This window comes from Ciconia boyciana, chromosome 3, assembly GCF_034638445.1.
Source record: "Ciconia boyciana chromosome 3, ASM3463844v1, whole genome shotgun sequence".
In the NCBI taxonomy this organism is placed as follows: domain Eukaryota; kingdom Metazoa; phylum Chordata; class Aves; order Ciconiiformes; family Ciconiidae; genus Ciconia; species Ciconia boyciana.
This window is the reverse complement of record NC_132936.1, coordinates 112,336,832-112,355,561: the sequence shown is the minus strand read 5'-3', so window position 1 is coordinate 112,355,561 and position 18,730 is coordinate 112,336,832. Positions and strand designations below refer to the sequence as shown.

The window sequence follows — 18,730 nt, the reverse complement described above, 5'->3', positions numbered from 1 at the left end:
TGATTTTTAGATGTTCAAACACTTCACTCCAGTTTTCTCATGGTGAACATCAACATTTACTCGCAGTACAGAGTTTGCCTTTTCAGCTGGGAAGATTCACACAGCAGTTAGCACCATATATATGACACTTCCTGAAGCCTGTATTATGGAATGTCAAGGAATCTCATTCCATTCTACAAATATAAACAAAAATTTCTTATCACTCCAATACCTGAAGTTATATAGGCAAATTTCTCCTTTTGGAATAATAATAGGATATGCACCCTAATATTTTCTGCTGAAAGATTATGTTTCTAATTTGTCTGTGGGATGTGTAGGCACTCTCATTCAGGTCTATAAAAAATTGTTTAAACACTATAATGAACTCTCTGAAAATAAAAGGTGTTTTTGAAAATAATAGTACTTTTTTATTCCTGTAGAGGCTTTAGAAGGTATTGGGAGCAGTAAAATTTATCTTTCTTATTTTGTTACACTGATAAAACTGCTTGCATTTGTTGCTTAGGACAGAGTCAGTATAATTCAAATAGACCAAATCGTCTTCTGAAGTATAATATGAAATGAACAAAAATAAAGTTATTAAAAAGCCTAGACCTGTGGTGGCTATATTTATGAATGCAGACTCTTTGGGATGTTCAAAAGCATTGTAAGTTCTGAGAACAAGAGTTTTCATTATAGAGCAGATTCTGCCAGGTGCTGCATGAAAGTAAATGTCTATTGCTAGCTAGCATCCCTATCGTGACTTCACATTGGTTTAAGAATCTACCTGTGCAGAACCACAATTACTGAATTGCATCTGTGCAAGGAAATCTTGTTTCCATACGTGCTTTATGTCAGAACTAGTTCTTGACTACAAGTCCTAGGTTCTCGGATGTTAACTTTTATAACGTTTAGGAGTTCACTGGCGAGTTTTTGAAATACGCTTTGCTGAACATAATGCTCTTGGACAACCATTCTTCTGTATGAAGGCCAAGAGTCAAATGGTGGTGCATATATTATGGGTTTCTCCATCAATCCAAAAAAGGTCAGTGGCAAATTAATTCCCTATGCCCTAAGTATGTTTTGCTGTATCAGTGGGAAATTCCCACATATGCTATAACTGTTGTGTCTAGGGATTCTCTGGGATAAGAAGCATTGTATAAATGTAGGTCATTATTCTTATGTTATCTGAATCCCTTGTTCCATGATTGTTTGCTTTAGACCCTGTGGTACCATGTGAGTGGAAAAGAAAGAAAATCTAAATAAAGCACAAGGGCATCCAATCTACCCTAACAAGAAAAAGAATTGTTAAGGAAATCATAGTGCTGAGGTCTAAATATTTCACAATTAGGCATTCATTTGGAAAGAGCAGCTGCTCTATATCCTCCACATACTATTTTGCTTATGTTGTTTACTGATTACAAAACACAGAATATACTTTTATTGACTATGTTTTCCCCTACAGTCTTCTAGGAGTGTAATAATGAATATTCACATTAAGAAACAGCTTCAAGGTTCTAGCACCAGCAGCAGCTGTGCTTCTTATAATGTCTGCAGTCACTTGGGTTGACTAGATGTAAATAATTTACAAGTGCTGTATATAGAAGCCCTTTCAGATCTCCATATATTTATGCTAATACATAAGTTAGATTTTGCTGGCAACCACTCTGTTGATCAAATTGAAACAAAAAGTAGGTTGTAGCTGTTCAGGGACTAGTCTCCCAGTTGCCCTGAACAACTGCCATGTGCGGTACAGAAGGCATCATAGTTAAGTGTTGAATCTCAAGATCTCTGAGGAATATTTTGAAGCTAATTATCACTATCAAGAAAGTCCTTGAGGTCAGAAGGCACTGAAGTTCTCTACAGAGTTCGTCTAGTTACCTATTACTTCAGAATTTATTAATATCCAAACACATCAAGGAGCAGACAGTAAGCTCTTGATATACAATAGCAAGATTGTTCCCTCACATTCTTTCATTAATGATATAAAGCTGTAGTAAGTATAGGGAAAATTGCTTTTTCCTTCAGTATCTACCATGGAGTTTTGCATCTCATGACATATCCTGAAGTTCATAGTTACAGTACATAGATCTGCATGCAATGCTGTGGACAATCAGACGGATTACACAAAAATATGAGAAGGGGTCTATCTGTTTCAGCTGTGAACTCACACACCCCTGCCTATGAATGTATCTCTTGTGTAGATGAAAAGCAGTATGTGCAAGTAAAAAACCATATTCCTCTAGCTATCTGTTAAGGCACACAGATTATCTATTTGCATATACAGGTAGGGACTGTTCTTTAGCAAAAATTCCTGTACTGTCTTTGAGGTTTGGTCAAAAGAGTTAATTGCTATGTGCATATGGCTTATCTAGTTGTCATATTGCTTTTCTGCTTTATTTTAAAGGATGTCCTCTATTTACCTCTGTTGGCAGTTCTTTTGGATTATGGTTTCACGTGAAAGTGCCATAATATCCAATGGAAAATCCATTATTTATTGATTTTAGAACAGTACAGAAAAGATACACAGAACTGCTAGTGTGATGTATGCCGTGCAGCTTTCTAGCAGGAAATCATCCGTGGGTTTTTTGCTTCATTTTAAGTTTCCATCAACCAACAAATACACATTTTGGTATTCTCTTTGATTAGTCACTGTAATTAGCTTTTCCTGTGCATATACTTTTTTTCTGTAAGCTGAAAAGAAAAACGTAATTCTCACCACTGTTGCCCAGAATAGTGGTGAGGACATTCAGATGTCAGTGCTATAACACCTCGGCAAACAGTAAGCAATTGCTTTTTGCTGGAGGGATATCGCTGTCTGGCTAATGGTTGCTCAAAGGTAGATGTATTCATGATACAAATACACATGCCCACTTCATCGAAAATTAAAAATGTCAAAGCAAACTCTCCAGATGATAAGTCTTTGCCTCATTTCAGTCTATTTCTAAACCAACCAATATCTTTGCTACAGGCTCGTAGCACGCCTTAGATGCATATTAGAAACATGGGGAGGTGCAGAGAATTGACATTTTACTTACAGAACAGAAGCTAATGGACTAGGTAGTGGCATTTCAATAGCTTATGGTGAATAACAGAGTGCCAGTATTTAACAAGTAAGCTCATGATACAGCCTGTGTCACAGGGGAACATGTGTTCAAAAAGAGGAGGATTCAGTGACTAGATAATTTATTTGTGTTTTTTTCCTATGTTAAACAAAACGCTTGAGTTTTATGCAGGAGAAAGAGGCAATATCAAAAAATGTTTAAAAAGAGTACAAAAAAAATGTAGTGTTTAGCAGCATTTTAGAAATGCTTATGTGTAGTTCTGAAGATGTATATTGAGGCAATTAACTATGCAGAACAGGAGTTAAAATATTGAGCTGGGAATGAAATTTGAAACATTTACTACCTGGTGCAGTTTGGTCTTTCCAAAGGAAAATCTTTGCTCTTTAGGAATATTTTTATAAGCCCTTGGAACAGTCCTCTTGGGGCTTAGGAAGTAATAAGCATTACGTACACAGGTGAATCATTCCAAATGGGCACAGAAATCACTTCAGGCCTTCGTTTATTTTTGAATAGAGGGAAATAGATATACTTATGGACTTAAACATGCTTATAGTTACCTAGTGAGGTTTTCAAAAGAACCTAACTCCTATTGGTTTTAGTAATAAGTATTTAAATATTTGTGAAAATCCTACTTATGTTTCTTTATTTATCTTTAGTTATTAAAGATGTACTTGAAATTTAAAATTCTGGAACAAGTCCATGTTGCAAGATTGCTTCCTCATGAGCAATGAGGTTGTCTGCTGTGAATTAGTCTGTTGGTTTCATAGAAAATTTCCATTAGGAAATTTCCTGAAGAATGTTTAGAACAAGATAATGGTCTAACCTAAAGTCTCAGTAATTTTACGGTGAGTTGTGTGTCTTGAATATAATAGTTCAGCACCACTCAGTTGACATGGTTCATTATTTATCATCAAACCCCCAGATCATCTTTGTGCAGAAGCCCAAAAGGCTCTAAATATGCACATGCAGTGCAATTATGAGGTAATCAAAATAAAATTTAACAATTTTGAAGTTGAAATGAAAATAGATAGTCCTTTCAAAGCCTTAGATTAAAGGGAGACAACCATATGTGAATCAGATACAGCACTGCTGAATTATCTTGTTCAGTGTCTGTGCTTTCTAAATAATAGACAAGGTAACTGTACAGAATGATTCCTTTGAAGGATCTGACAAGCATGATTTATGGCATAGCCCAAAACACATTCTTTGCTTGAATATTCAGTCAAAAGAGCTTCATTTTCCCCAATTCTAATATTGTGGAATTATATCTAAATTGTGTCTTAACTTGGAAAGTCACAGGAGGGAGAATATAAATTACACTCTTACAAAAATATACAAGAGATTTAAATTGGAAAATTGCTATTCTGGAATGCAAGACAGCAAACTACAATTAATCACTGTTCTTCCTCTCATCAGATTTCACAGTGAAGCTTCAAGAAACATAATGCAGTATTTTAAAAGGCTCATTTAAAAACCTTCCTCAAATACTATAAACATCTGGGAAAGAAGGATATCGTTATTTAGAATAAATAATTCAATGAGTTAATATTTGAGAACCTAAAACTAATTCAGTTTGCGTAAAGCCTCCAAATTTTTAAAAAGCTCAGCTCATGGAATTATTTTTAGATTCAGGCATTTATGAAAGTTCCCTGTAATCTCCATATGGAAGGAGAAAGTGATAAATTGGAATGTTAACCCCAAGAAAACAGGTGCTTCAGATTTTCTGTAGGTTTTAAAGGATGGCTTATATTGTTCCTAAAGCACTTAATATCAGAGTATCATCCTAATCAACATTACAAGTATAGGCTATTTCAAATGCTTGACACTCTGCTTCTTGTCACTGAGGTTCCCCATAGAGACTTCTTACCTAAACTAAGTCAGACGTATGTCCTCCATCTAGAACCCTCATCTCCCTGTACTGCAGACCCTTATGACTCAGCTTTTAAACCTCATGAAACAGAATTGCCCACATAATTGTCTGCATAAGCAAATGTTCTCTTTGAGCAACCTGTAGCTCAGAAGCATTTTTCTAACTCTGTGTTCTGCAGGAAAGAACCCTCTTAAATGTTCTGTGAGGGCATGTTTGCATTGCTAACTAGGGCTAACTCCTTTTCATGTACATCACAGATTTTGTTCTTCCTTAATCTTGTCTGGCTTTCCAACAATACAAAGAAAAGGCAATGCTTAACAGAAGAGAGATTCTACTTTATTTGAGGAAAATAAAACTATACACACAAGTGTGTTTTCTGTTCATGTGGACTTTTTATTTTTTTTTGGTCATAACTTCTTGGTTTGATAGATTTTTTAAGGATTCCACAAGGAGGTAGATTAAATACTGCATTGCTGAGTCCTGCAGAGCTGTAAATCACAGGTGCCAGAAGGGAGCAGAGCCTGTTCAGCGTATTCCATTGCAACATTCTGGGTATTCAGGATTTCAATAATTTCTGAAAGCTGATGGTGAAAAATGGTCATAAGGTCATCTGTCAACCTTTAAGGATAACAAACTTGACCTGAGGTCATTTGCAGAAGCATTCTTTGGAAGGAATTTATTCTAATTGCTTATTTCCATTGCTATATTTAGAGAAGGGATTTTATTGCTCAATAGGTAGAACAAGGGAATCCCATTTAGATATTTATCCTGTATAATGACATTTGGCAACTACACTAATCCAGTGACTCAAGAGCAAACAGAGAAGGGGCAAGTCAGATAGCTATTTTCACTTGTAAGTCCCATAAAACTGTCTTGCATAAAGTCCAACTTTCCTGTTGTTACTAGAGCACGTGACAGCTATTTGAGAGGGGATTCAGTTGCTTGTATTTAACCATCTCAAGTGATTTTAGACATCTGTAGAACCTATTGGACAACTGTGTCCTTCAGGAGTGGCAGCTGGGATCTAGGTGTCTAAAATGCCACTACACATCCATGATTAAGTGCTTGAATTGCTTCCTGAATGTCTTAACTGCTCAGATGTTGTAGGCTCATGGAAGGGACCAGAGGCAAGTCAGGAATAACACATTGTGTGATTAAACCACAGGAATATCTGTGAGAAAAGATACAACTTGTCATGATGCATATAAAGTATTACATAATATATAAAGTTTTTTTTTTTCATAACAAAGATTACATTTTTATTATTCTATTTTTTATTTATTTATTGGGGTGGGGTTTTTTGGACAGCAGTAATAGGACCCAGATGCAAGGCTTTGGAAGATTTTCCAGTAGCAGCAGCTGGCTCCTTGGCAGTCTCCTCAGGCAGTTGTGTTGATGCTTTGGAGTTGCCTCTGGCTCTGTCATGTAACTCGGCAGCTGATGAGCCTCCTTATATGTTTGGATGTTATTTCTGTTAGATACCATTGAAACACCTTTAATTTAGGAAATATGTGCAATTTTTTTGTACCTGTGCAAGATATGTAATGTATATATGATATACACATCATATATATAATATGATGTATGTAATATGATATATATATAACATATATATGTGTAGAACTTTAAAATTCCATCTATTCAACAGGAATTTTCTACTCTAGGAAGTGCTTTGCAGTGAGTTACTGAGTTCTTATGAAAAAGCCTTACAAAACAATCGCTGAAGTCCTGCAAAGTAGGTGGAACTAAAAGACTCCAGACTGGTGCAGCCTGAAGCCTGTGCCCACTGATGGAACTCACCAGAAGATCCCATTTGCTTTTGTACTAGCATCCAATGTAAATAGTTAGCTTAGCTAGTTACCTCCGTTATCCCTACTTAGATTTACTGTACTTGTCCATTTTAATGAGTTCTTTATTAGCTGCTGCTTTCCATACCTACATATAAAAGTTCACATACATTCAGAAATTACTTATATGGCTCCCAAATTAAAACAAAAAAAAGGGGGTAAGGAAAGTGAACACATGTTCACGTTATACTATGCCATATGTTGTAGTAAACTGAGTGTATGAATTCCCATATGTGGATTTTCTCATCTCTGCCCCTTACATAACTTTGACATGAATGTCCAAATTGCCCGAGGAAAAGGCAGTGGGATACATTTTTAGCTCATCTTTGACAAGGCTTTCATTGGATGCCTACAGTTTTTCCAGTGCAACTAGCTACAAAAGGAAAATATGGTATTAGCAGATATTTTTGGTGCATTTAAGATTGCTTGGAAAGCGGAGTGTCTTTATGAGTGGAACTAGGCATTTTGAGATCCATATCATATTGACTGAGCCTGGATTTCGTTGCAGGTGTAAATTTTTGCCCACAGTTGTTTCTCTGACTTACGGGTAGGAAAACCCAAGACCAAATTAAAAAAATAGTAATCTAACTTCAACATCAGAATGATTTGTTCCCAAAGGTTAGAAAAAATCCCACACTTTCATAAAACTATCTAAAAGCTTGATAATGAAAAAAATCCATCAGATTTTTAATCTTTTTGGTTTTGCTTAAGAAAGAGCCAGTATCATTTGCAACCATCCAACCTTTCCCCCATGCCTCACACACCCCTTGTGAGGAGACAGGTACTCCTGCTTTGCTTTCCTGTCTTTAGAGAGTTATTGCTCAGGTATTCGTTGCTGTTCCTAACTGCTTCAAACCTTCATTCAGCTGTGCTTACTCCAGCTGATGTAGTGCTTTCTGTGAGGCCTTGCAGGGCCTGAAGTTTTAAAATAGGAATCTGGAATGGCAATGACATTTAGGCTGCAGGGCTTTTCATTAAATTAAAGGCACTGGGGAGACTAATAATAGGGATGAAGCCGAGAATGGGCAAAGAAGAATTTGATCAGATAGTGCTCTTGTAATTTGATTATGCTTATGTAAGGGAGAGCTGGGACTGGAAAGGGGAGAAGAGGAGAAGAATCAACAAAGAGTAAGATGACATTAGAAAAGGTTTTTATTTCTACTGAATAGCTAGTAAGAGCTGAGTAATGTAATTTTTATTCTTATATGAACTGACCTAAACTTTGGGAATGATCTGGACTCAGTATGCTACAAGGCTAACATGGTTTCAATTCTTCCTATCCTGTTCTCTCCTTCATACTTATGCTTTGGTAAATCTAAAAATAAATTTAATGTAAATCTTGTTTAAGCAGAAGTGAATATGAAGGATGCCTGTTCTGCACATGTCAAATGGTCTAATAGAACACGTTTCTATCTACTTTAGTGACCTGACTTATTCAAAAGCAACAGTGGTACTAAAGAAGAGGATGCCTGTGAAATTAAATGAGGGTTTGGAGGATACCTCAGAAACTTCTGAGCATAACTTCAGACACTGATACTTAGACTATGTGCATGTTTCCTATTCACAGGGAAAGAAGCAGGATTTAAAACACTCCAGAAAGATTTTGAACATTATACATGTCATTCATGTATCCTTTGGCTGAATCATTTGCTTTCTCTAGGGGAAGCTAAAGGCAGATGCCTGTTGAGAAAAGCTTTCCATTTTTGCTGAGAAGTAATATAAGATAGTAGACAGACGAAAAAAAAAATAAAATTCTGTTAATGATAGTGCTGAACTCTGAAATTAAACCCAGAAGCTGAGTAGATGCTACATGCATTTCAAAGGATACTGCAATTCCCCTACAATAATCTGACTGAGGGCAGGCATGGAGCTGAGGTTAGGTTGTGGCTCTTTTCTTCCATCTGTAGTGTTTTGTAAAATGAAACACAGGGACAGAAACTTAAGTCTCAGAACATCCATGGATTGTGTTTCTTTTGATTAATGACCTAATGTATATTGTTTTGATTGCAAGGCTCTTTACTAGGTTTTATTCTAGGTCTTGCAAATGAAATCCCCAAATCCAATATTTGACTGGATACATAAAGGTACCACCATTCCACCTGGGGATGCTGCTGTCTGAGTTGAGATGACATACCACAACATGCTTTTACCAGGGAGTTAACTGTTACTTCTTTGTATTGTGACAGAGCACAGCATTAATTTAACAGTATATGCAAGTATATCCAAAATTTAAAATGTCTTTAATATACTTACAACTGATCAGGTCAGCCAATCTCCCACTCATTTTCACTTTTATTGGCAGTTTGAAATGGGAAAGATTGAAGTCATGTAAACCCTAACTTGCATAGGGGCTGTAGGGGGATAGATTCATTGTTGTGCCTTGTGCCTTTTATGATCTACCGTGATGGAAAAGGATGGAAAAAAGCACACATGCATTCTGCAAGGAAGAAGTTTTAGGTAAGGATTTTTGCATTTACTGTCATCTGGGAGAACTAACTTGGAACTCAAATATAGGATTCTACTGTACAATGCTTATATCTCAAATTTTGCTGCAATATTAGTGGCTGATTTTGAAACTCCAGCCTATTGTGTGAAATTATACCTCCTCACTATGTTAGACTCATTGTGTGACAAAATATGCTACATGGACCAATCAATTCATTATGCTCTTTCGTTATGCCATTCAATGAATCAGGTGATGTGATGCATTAATATGAAAAGTTTTATCAATTGATTATTTTTTAATTTGCTGTGGAAAAAAGTCAAATGAAGAAAGAGATGTTTAGATTTTGTTGCATTGAGCCTCACTCTGCTTTTACAATACCACTTGCTCAGTCATCTTCCAGAGGAACAAAGTTGATCTGAGATGCAAAAAAAAATCATTTCTCACGATGTTTTGCAAAGTATTTTTAGCAGCAGTTTTTACTGCTTTGTCTGTAACACTGAGTATTGTCTTGGCTCAGCCACAAAGCCAACAGACTTCAATCATTTACATTTTTCATGATCTCCAAGAAAGCAATTCTGATATTTTTCATCAGTTGTAGTAAGATATAAAGGAATAAAAAAATCCTGTAAAAGATCCTGTATCTCAATCAACTACTACTGAAACCTTGTGGTTCTCAGTTGAATTATATTAGAAACAAATGTAAACCTTACTTCTTTACATGTTGGTCCACTGCCTGGGATAACGTTTGTGAGTGCAGAGATCTCCTGTCTTGCGATCTGCATTGCTGTTTTATCCTGCAGGTAGTGTGTATTAGCCATTGTATCGTTCAGCTGTCCAGTTCTCTGTGTGAGGTGAAGAACAGCGCAAATGCAGTACTAGTGCAAAAGTGTTTGAGACCTGCTTCCACGTTTTACTGTTTTCCGTGTTGACTGAGCTTAGCAGGGAGGCTTTTAGACTTGTGAGGGGAAATACTGACTTTGTGAGTTTGACTTCTGCTGCCCCTTATAAATTTAGTTGTCAGTTAATGTTATTACATATATGACTTAGGATTTAAGGGAGTGTGTTCCTATGTGCAAGTGTAGTTCCTGTGAGCCTGTCTACTGAGGATAGGGTATACTTACAAATAACTCAGAAATGCTTATCACACATCTGAACGATCCCTTAGTAAATATGTTGATCTAGACAGGATTTTATTACAACATGAAAACTACAACATGTAGTTACTAAAACTGGTTTATGATTTTTGGCTGAAGTATGTTTTGCTATCAAATTCTAGGTAATATGGGTTTGGGACAGAAAATATATCCCTTGATGACTTTTTACTAGAAAATTTCAAAACTAAATTAGTGTAATTTGAATGCACATGTAAATTCCACTTTGGCTTTCAGGAGCCAACAAATTTCAAAGGTTGCAAGTGGATTAAATGCATAAAATGAAAAAGAAAAAAAGCTAGTGGCTGCTTTTCATTGTATTTAATTTTGTTTCAAGAAAGCAAATGGAGGGAGAGAGAAAATATTAATTCCAAGAAGTAACAGGTTATGGAATCTTTTGCAAAATAATTGATTTGATAAAAGATAATAACCACACTAAAAGTCTGCCATATAATGTTAATAACCCTGGTCCAAATAAAGAGAAACTGCTCATTCTGAGGTTTAAACCCTGGAATTATCCTTAGATGTTTCCAAAACAAAATCTTTCTGTCTATTAAATATATAATTTTGCTCCTTCCTGTGAGCAGAGATATCAAGGGCTGGGCAGGGTGAGATTAATCCTTTTGTATTAATCCTAATTTAATCTTAATTGTATTGTATGAGCTAAATTATTGTGTCTATTGTTATTATACATCTAATAAAAATGTCTAATGACATTTTAGGTACTCCAGACTATTTAGATTAGTTTAGCAGTGGTCAGCGTAGCAGATTCATCCTAGTCTTCAGTAATAATAGTAAGAGCATAAAACACGGTGCTATTACAGAATAGATTGGAAAAAAACCTCTTCACTGTTATTTAAAGATAGGCCAGTTAAATACCTACTGCATTGTCAAGTTTTTCCTCCAAGCAGTGTTGCAAAAAATTATCAAAATTTTAATATAGGGAGTATTGTATTTTAATATAGGGAGTATTTTACTTCTACAACAAGAATATGAATTGAGAGGTAAAAGTTTAACATTCTCTGTTACTGTATTCACTGTATACTGAATTCAAGTAAATTATGCTAACAAAGTAAAACTTCTAGAAGCTTCTCATTCTGTTCTTGTCTTCTTTGGCTCGGCAGGAACAAGGTGAATGGCATGTCAGGAATGTGCCGTTAAAACAACATTTCTCTTATAATAAAAGCTTCAAATACCATTTTAGTACAATAATCTTTTTTTTTTTTTTTTACTCCAGTGATGTATTCTGTGATTTATAAAAAGAAAAATTATATCATTAACAATGATTAATAACAGTTCACCATAGCATTAGCTTCACTGTGGCATAATTTCCTTGGCCTTGCAAATTTGCTGTTGGCAGAGCAACACTCAGTAAATTTTCAGAGGATGTATGCTGGTAAAATACATGGGAGCTACACATTTAAAAACTAGTAAGTCTAATTCATTACACGAGTTAATTGCTTGTATTTACTATTATTTACAACTATAAACCGTCTTTTGTAAAAAAAAAAAAAAGTATTTCTTATGATATACAATCTTATATCTGTTGTAGAAAAAACTCCAAGACAGACATCTAACAATACCTACAAATATGTTTTTGCTGAAAGCTTTGGCAGAAACAAGAATACACAATAGGATTAAGAGCAAAACAGACAACTATTTTTGCCAATAGAGTCCATTTCCAATGCTACTTAGGATTTATCTTACTAATGCACATTTAGGAATTATTAAATTTTAGCTTAGTAAATCTAGATTTTAAAACTTGAATGTAAAGGACTAATCAATTTTTTTTTCCAAAAAGTACTTTATGGATTTGATAGGCCAACACAATTGTCAATATTTTGCATTTAATCAGTTCTTAAAAACAAATGCATCACTTCTTAATTACTCAGTAGCTTAAAGCTGTTCTCGTTAGACTGCTATGAGCTGTAATGTATATAGGTACACAGAATACATCATCTATCAAACAGATTGCACTCGCTGTTAGTCAGAGCTCTTTACTATATTTAGATTTTTTTATATAAAACTTTGTAAGTGAAATCTTGGTTACACTGAAGTCAATGGCAAAACTCAACTGACTTTAATTAGCCAGGATTTCACCCCTTGTTGACGGATTTGCAAAATAAAAATAGTGATTATGAAGTAGAATTTTTAAATCAAAGCTAACAGTCTCAACCATTTCAGTTTTATAGTCTCAGAAATATTAAAGAATCAGTTTTTTAAAAGTATTTATATTGCAGGATTTATATTATATCAAAACTCTCCAGTCATTGTATCATGCTCATTGGAATAAGGGACTTTACTAGCAATACGTACAGAGCCATGCATGTGCAAGCAGTCCAGAGATGTACTTAAAAAGACTCCCTGGATGTGAGAAAAAGGTCCAACATGCAAAGTGAACTGTATAGAGGTTTGCTTGTGTCACCCTACTTCTGCTTCTTAGAGGAAAAACAAATAGGAAAATAAATTATTTGTCAACTTCCTTTTATTCAGTAATGTGGCTTGAACTGGGAATTAAATACCATTTTTCTCCATTGTACTAAAAAATGAATGCACTACTCATTTTAAATCTATGCAAAAATTACTCATTATTGAATATCAACTTTCTGTTCAGAGCCTTTTTTTCACAGTTTAGAAATCTAGCACCTAAAATAGAAATTTATAATGTAAATGCTGATACAACCTAATTGCACTCGTGGGTGACATTAGGATAATCAACCAAACCTATTTGCTGAGGGCTTTTTCAGCACTTTGAATGGATGAAGCCTGTTCATAGCAAGGAGACTATAATGGGAAGCCTGCAAAGGGTTACCTCATTACTTTGAATGTAACACAACTCGATGCAGACAGTGATCAGTATTCAAATGTATTTATTTCAGGCAGAAGCTTGGTTTCTCCCTGCATTTTGATAAAGATACTGAAAACAAAATAGGCAATAAAAATTGAATTTGGTTAGGATTCTTTCCTAAGATTTGTGTGGAGAAGATAGTGTACCAAAATCAAAGCTAGTGTTTGGGTAAGTGTACATGAATTATGTATTTACATCTCTAAGGGTAACATTTTTACTATTCTTCTGAGTTCTCTGTTTTAGTTGCTCTTTCAGACATCAGTGTGCTAGTAAGTAGGTTTTCCAGAGTTGTGCTTCTGCCTAACATTCCCTGGATCTTTGGACCTAAAACTAAGTTCCTGTTATTTTTGATGTTAATTTAATATTTCTTGGCAAGGCTAGGTTTGTAGAGATTGATAATAGCGTTCGATGGGGTATAGGAGGAAAAGAAACAATGAGCTGCCTGGCTCATTCAGTGGGAGTTTTGTCTGAGTGCAAATTAATGCCCAGTATTTCCCACAGCAGTAAGGTGAGTTTAACACAGTAGGTCTTAAATACAAGTCACTACTGAGAACATGACTGGAAACTAGGTCTAAATCTTGCTGCACTGTCCCATCTTGATTAATACAAGTATTTAATTTCAGCATCTGTAAGATTGATCAGAATGTTTAGGTGAACCTGGCAACTCTGAAGACCTGTGTCTGACTCCATTTTATTATCTTATCTGTGATTCCAATAATCTCAATTTAAGTTTGCACAGAAATATTACACTTATGCTGTACTGCTATGTTATCTAGCACTTTCCTTCTTTAGTACTGGATAATAGAAAGTATATGTTTATCATCTAATGTTCCTGACTTTCTAGCAGTGGCATCTCCCTGACTCTGACTACATTTAAAGCTGTAATTAATCAAAAAGAAATATTGAAGGCTACCAGTTTCCAGCTTTTCATACCACTGTTTTGTTTTAATATTTTGTAGAAGGATTTAAAAATTCTTCACTAAGATTTAGTGTTGGGTGATTTTTTCCCTAAGTTTTGGAAAAAAACCCTCCTCATAAAAAAAATGTTTATAGCATTTAGTTTTGTACAACATAAAAGACAAAATGTTAAATACATTGAATCATATATGTACACACATATATAAATACATGTTTATTATTTAGTACCAATATAGAAGTTGGATATAACTCTCAGTAATGTAAACGCCATAGCGAATACATTACAAAGCACTGATAGTTTCTGGTAGATTGCTAGATTATTGACTACTTTTCATCACTATTGCAATGATTCCGGAACTTTGCCACTTTCATGACTGTTCTCAGCAGTCTTCATCCTTTTCTGTTCCTTTCCTTTTTTTTAAATACTAACCTCATATCTTCCAGGGTCATAATACTGCTAGAAGGCCAAATCATATCTGACTGTTTAACAGTGTAATAATTGTATGGCCAGAGGGACTTTCCTTTCTTAATTATTTTTTTTCTTTACTTGCACAGAACAGAAGGTTGTGATGAAAAGGGCAAAAGTGCAAAAAATAAAAATTTAAAAGTTGAACCATAAACTTTATTTTTAAAACCTTCTTAAATTTAAGGGTGAATAAATTAGATAAACTATGTCAGCCAGAGGAAGATAATGTGCTAGAGAACCATGGTATTATCATGTCTAAATCTTATTATGTTCTGCTAAATTTTTGGTGAGTATTTACTAAAAAGCTTTTGAAAAATGTGAGAATTTCAGGAGGTAACAATAGTGAACACTAGTGCTGTTTGTTTCTTATGCAGGAATAAATCATAGCTACATATATTTTAACCAGTTACAACTAGAAGAAGATTTATTATCTGAAAGTATAAGAAGAGGGTAAATATTAGTTTTGGAGAGGAACAATTTCAAATAACACAGTGGTTTCTGGATTAAATTAAATTATACTAAAACCAGAGAACAGTAGCTTAACTAAAGCTTCACAGAATATGAGGGACTGTCCATATGTCTGCTTTTTGCTTTGGTATTTTCTTTTTTAAATAGTGAGGGAGGAAGAAAAGGCAAACTATGCAAGCCCTTTCCCAAGAGCTAAAATCTGACACTACTTTGAGGCTTTATGATGCTGTAGCTCCTGTGGAGAACTGATGCTCTCCGATACCTTCCATGTGGCTCAGTCTTTAGCATCTTAGCCTTGCTCTAGATAGCTCCATTTTTTAATAATGTATTGTCAGTCTTGAAAGACTGTTAGAAATTGGTTGAAAATATGGGGAGAGATAACATGATATTTGCAAAATTCAAGACAAAAGGTCCAGTCTTAGGCCTAAGTGCAGGTAAGCATCAATGAATACACTGGCAGTAATTTTGCATGCAGTAAAGGCTTCACAAAGGTGTGCAGTATTTACCACCTTGAGCTGAACTTTGCAATTGGTACTGCAGGGTGAGTCAGGAGGCGCGCTGGCAGGGGGAACTGTTGGACAGTGCATCCAGTAATACTCTTTTCATGCCAGTTCTCAGATTTCTTTCTCTGACTACACTCTTGCATTTTTCTGCTTTACTACTTCCCATAGAAAACTTCTACATTTAAACAAAGTAGAAACTTGTATGCATTTAACTTATTTTTTATTATAATAAAAGTGAAACCCATAGGGTGAAATGTAATTTTTCCTTTGAAAAAAAGGCTTAACAGCTGGGAATTTGGAAAAGTGAGTGAAAAAAAAGAATTTAGCTCAATTAGCTACTGTCATTCAGTAGCTTCCTCCTGGGATAACTTCATTTCTTTATTCTATTGTGCAGACCTAATTCCGTTGTTATGAAAGAGAACAGATGAAAGGAGTTAAAGAAGTCTTAACTACAGCAAATCTAGTATATCAATTTTCCATATTGTACCAAAAGAAAAGGCTGCTGTTTCTGTCCTGCAGTTTTTGCTTAGAAAGCAGTTAAGACCTCAAACCTATGAGCATCCATCATGCTCCTTGCCTTGGACGGATGTGAGTTCCACAAGGCTCTAGTGAGCCTCTACAGACATTGAAGGTTTCTAGGATTCCTATGTAAAATAAAACTTCTGAATGTACTTTCATAACATGTGTATGCAGTAAATAAAATCTGGATTTTAGAATTTCTAGGTTTCAAACATTTAACCAATGCTGTCATTAATCTGGGTAGCCAAAGAAAAAACAGTGAGATGGTTCCACTGTGAGCCTACAACTGTAACACTGCATGGAGTATGTGGTCTTTAGGTTAGAGGTCTTGTTTCTCTAAGGAAACATAGCCATGCACCTGGATCTTGCAGAGGGATCCACGGACTCAGAACTTGGCAATTTTTCTTACTCTCTGCATTCTTAAGTTGTGTGAGCCTTCACAGGTTCAGGACAAAAGACTGTACTTGACTCTCTTGGTTTGCCTGTCTTTTGATGTGCTCTTCAGGTAAGCTTTCCATCTGTTCCTCTAGGTTCTTCTTTCCACCAACCATATGTGAAAAGTATCTGTTGGTTTTGGCAGTGAGTTTGTGTCTGTCAAAACAGTGATTGCTGTACGACTTCTTCCTTCACTGCAGAGCTTTTAAGATGTGCAGCTTATGCCCTGGCCAAATTCCCAAACTGAGTATTCCCCACTTCTCTCACTTGCAGGGCCCAATCAAAGGTAGCTGGGAATTAAAAGTTTGTGTGGGAAAGCAGATATACCTCTCTGTATTATATCCATTAGACCAAGTTTGAATATTATCTCAATCTTGTTTGAAGCAGGACTTAACTGTGGTCTCCCACATACCAGGAGGGTGTTTCAGTCATCTGGCTACTGGATAGTCTTGGTAAAACTTTCTGTTGAAATTATTCCATGTTGTTTGAGTAATTCCATATTCATTGGGTAAGGGAAAGAGAAATAGAAGAGGAATTACTATAGTTTCATAATTAAGGCATTCATTCATATAGGACATCCAAAGTCAAGTCCTTTGTCTCTTCTCCTATGAATATTGAATGACTCTTATGTAGTGAAACAGCTTCAGCAGTTCCACTACGAAACACCTCACAGGATGGTATGTAGAGCACTCCTTTGAGATGTGAAAAAAATTGGTTCAGGATCTCACAGCAGATCAGCTACAACAGGGATCTGAAACAGGTCTCTCACCTGATCACTCAGCTTTTGGGTACAGTCGAGTGAACAGATGCTGGACAACCTTTCCTCTCTTACTAATTGAACCATCCTCTAAATAAAGTGTGTGTAGTGACAAGATGAGAGAGTACAATATTTTTTTTCTGCTCTCTCTGAAAGATAGAATACTTGAGTGGCTTCATGTTAAAACCTGCACACGTTCTGTAGTTAACTGTCATTACTAGACATGCATTTGCAGTAGAAAACAATAAGAATGTCATGCTTGCTCAGTGCTAAGATAATAATATCCCAAGCACAATGGCCAGTGAGCTTTAGTGTAGGCAGGAATTAAAATATCTCATGCTGTCTAAATCAGTGCTAAATGCTGCATTTAAATTGAGACTCCAAATAATGTAAGATTAGTAAACAGTTTTATGTCAGTTGGAAGTAATGAGGTAAACCTTAGCCAATGCAAGAGTCCCATTTAGATGCAACATAGCAAAAAAATCTGGATCTGAGGAATATTAGAAACAATCTGTATACAGTAACAGTGGTTGACTGGATATTAATTGCAGCTATGCCTAGAAAAATAGGAGGTGTAAGTGTTGGTTATATACGGCCCTTTGCATACCTTAGTCTATATAGGATCATTGCCAATTATTATCAACATTAATTTAGTCAGTTTATTTTCCTTCACAGTCCACATGCAGTGAAGGGATAAAACACTGGTTGTGAATAGCATGCATAATGTGTAAATAAGACACTTAATCCTATACAAAAATAATTGTATACGGTGCAATTTAGATTAGATTTCAGTCTGAAGCTCTTAAGAGTAAATGCACCTCAAATTTTTCAACCGCCTTTTTGAGGAAATTGGAAAATTCAGTTCTCTGCTGTCTTACAGTGATACAGATAACGTACACTGAACAGAAAGTAGGGAAATAATAGCTATAGTTACATCAGTTCTTGCTTTTGAGAGATATACATTTATAGGGCACATGTGACATTTTTTATGTTCTTAAAGTGGGACTTTATTACTCAAATGTTTAAATATAAAATATTGAAAATGTTTTCCTTCTCTCAGTTTTCGCAGATGTTCTTTGTTTTTAAAGTAAATATCAAAGATACTTTGAGCCAAATTCTCGTCTTGGTTATATCCAACCAAGCCTGCCAGTTTCAGTGCACTTGCTTAAGTATGTCTGATCATGGTTTTCTCTCCTCTCATATTTTCCCACCTATTCTCGCTGTCATATGCTTCACTATAGCCTAAGTTCCATATCTAATGTTGGATACTCTTAGCACAATCCCATGTAGCTCGTACTGCCAAGTTGCTTCTTTTTTTTTCACAATAGCAAAAGACTTTGATCTTTATTTACAATTGTGAAAAACCTACAGATTGAAGAAAAAGAATGTGAGAGTTGCTGCAAGAAGAAGATTTTATCAAAATCTCTAAAATGCAAGGGAAGAGGCACTTTTTTTTCCTTT

At 35.4% G+C, this 18,730-nt stretch overlaps 1 protein-coding gene across 18 annotated transcripts in view; it reads left to right on the top strand.

Annotated features, from left to right (window-relative positions):
• Positions 1 to 18,730, top strand: part of NRXN1 (neurexin 1) — a 728,334-nt gene that overhangs the window by 399,462 nt on the left and 310,142 nt on the right. The gene's annotated exons all lie outside the window — the stretch shown is intronic.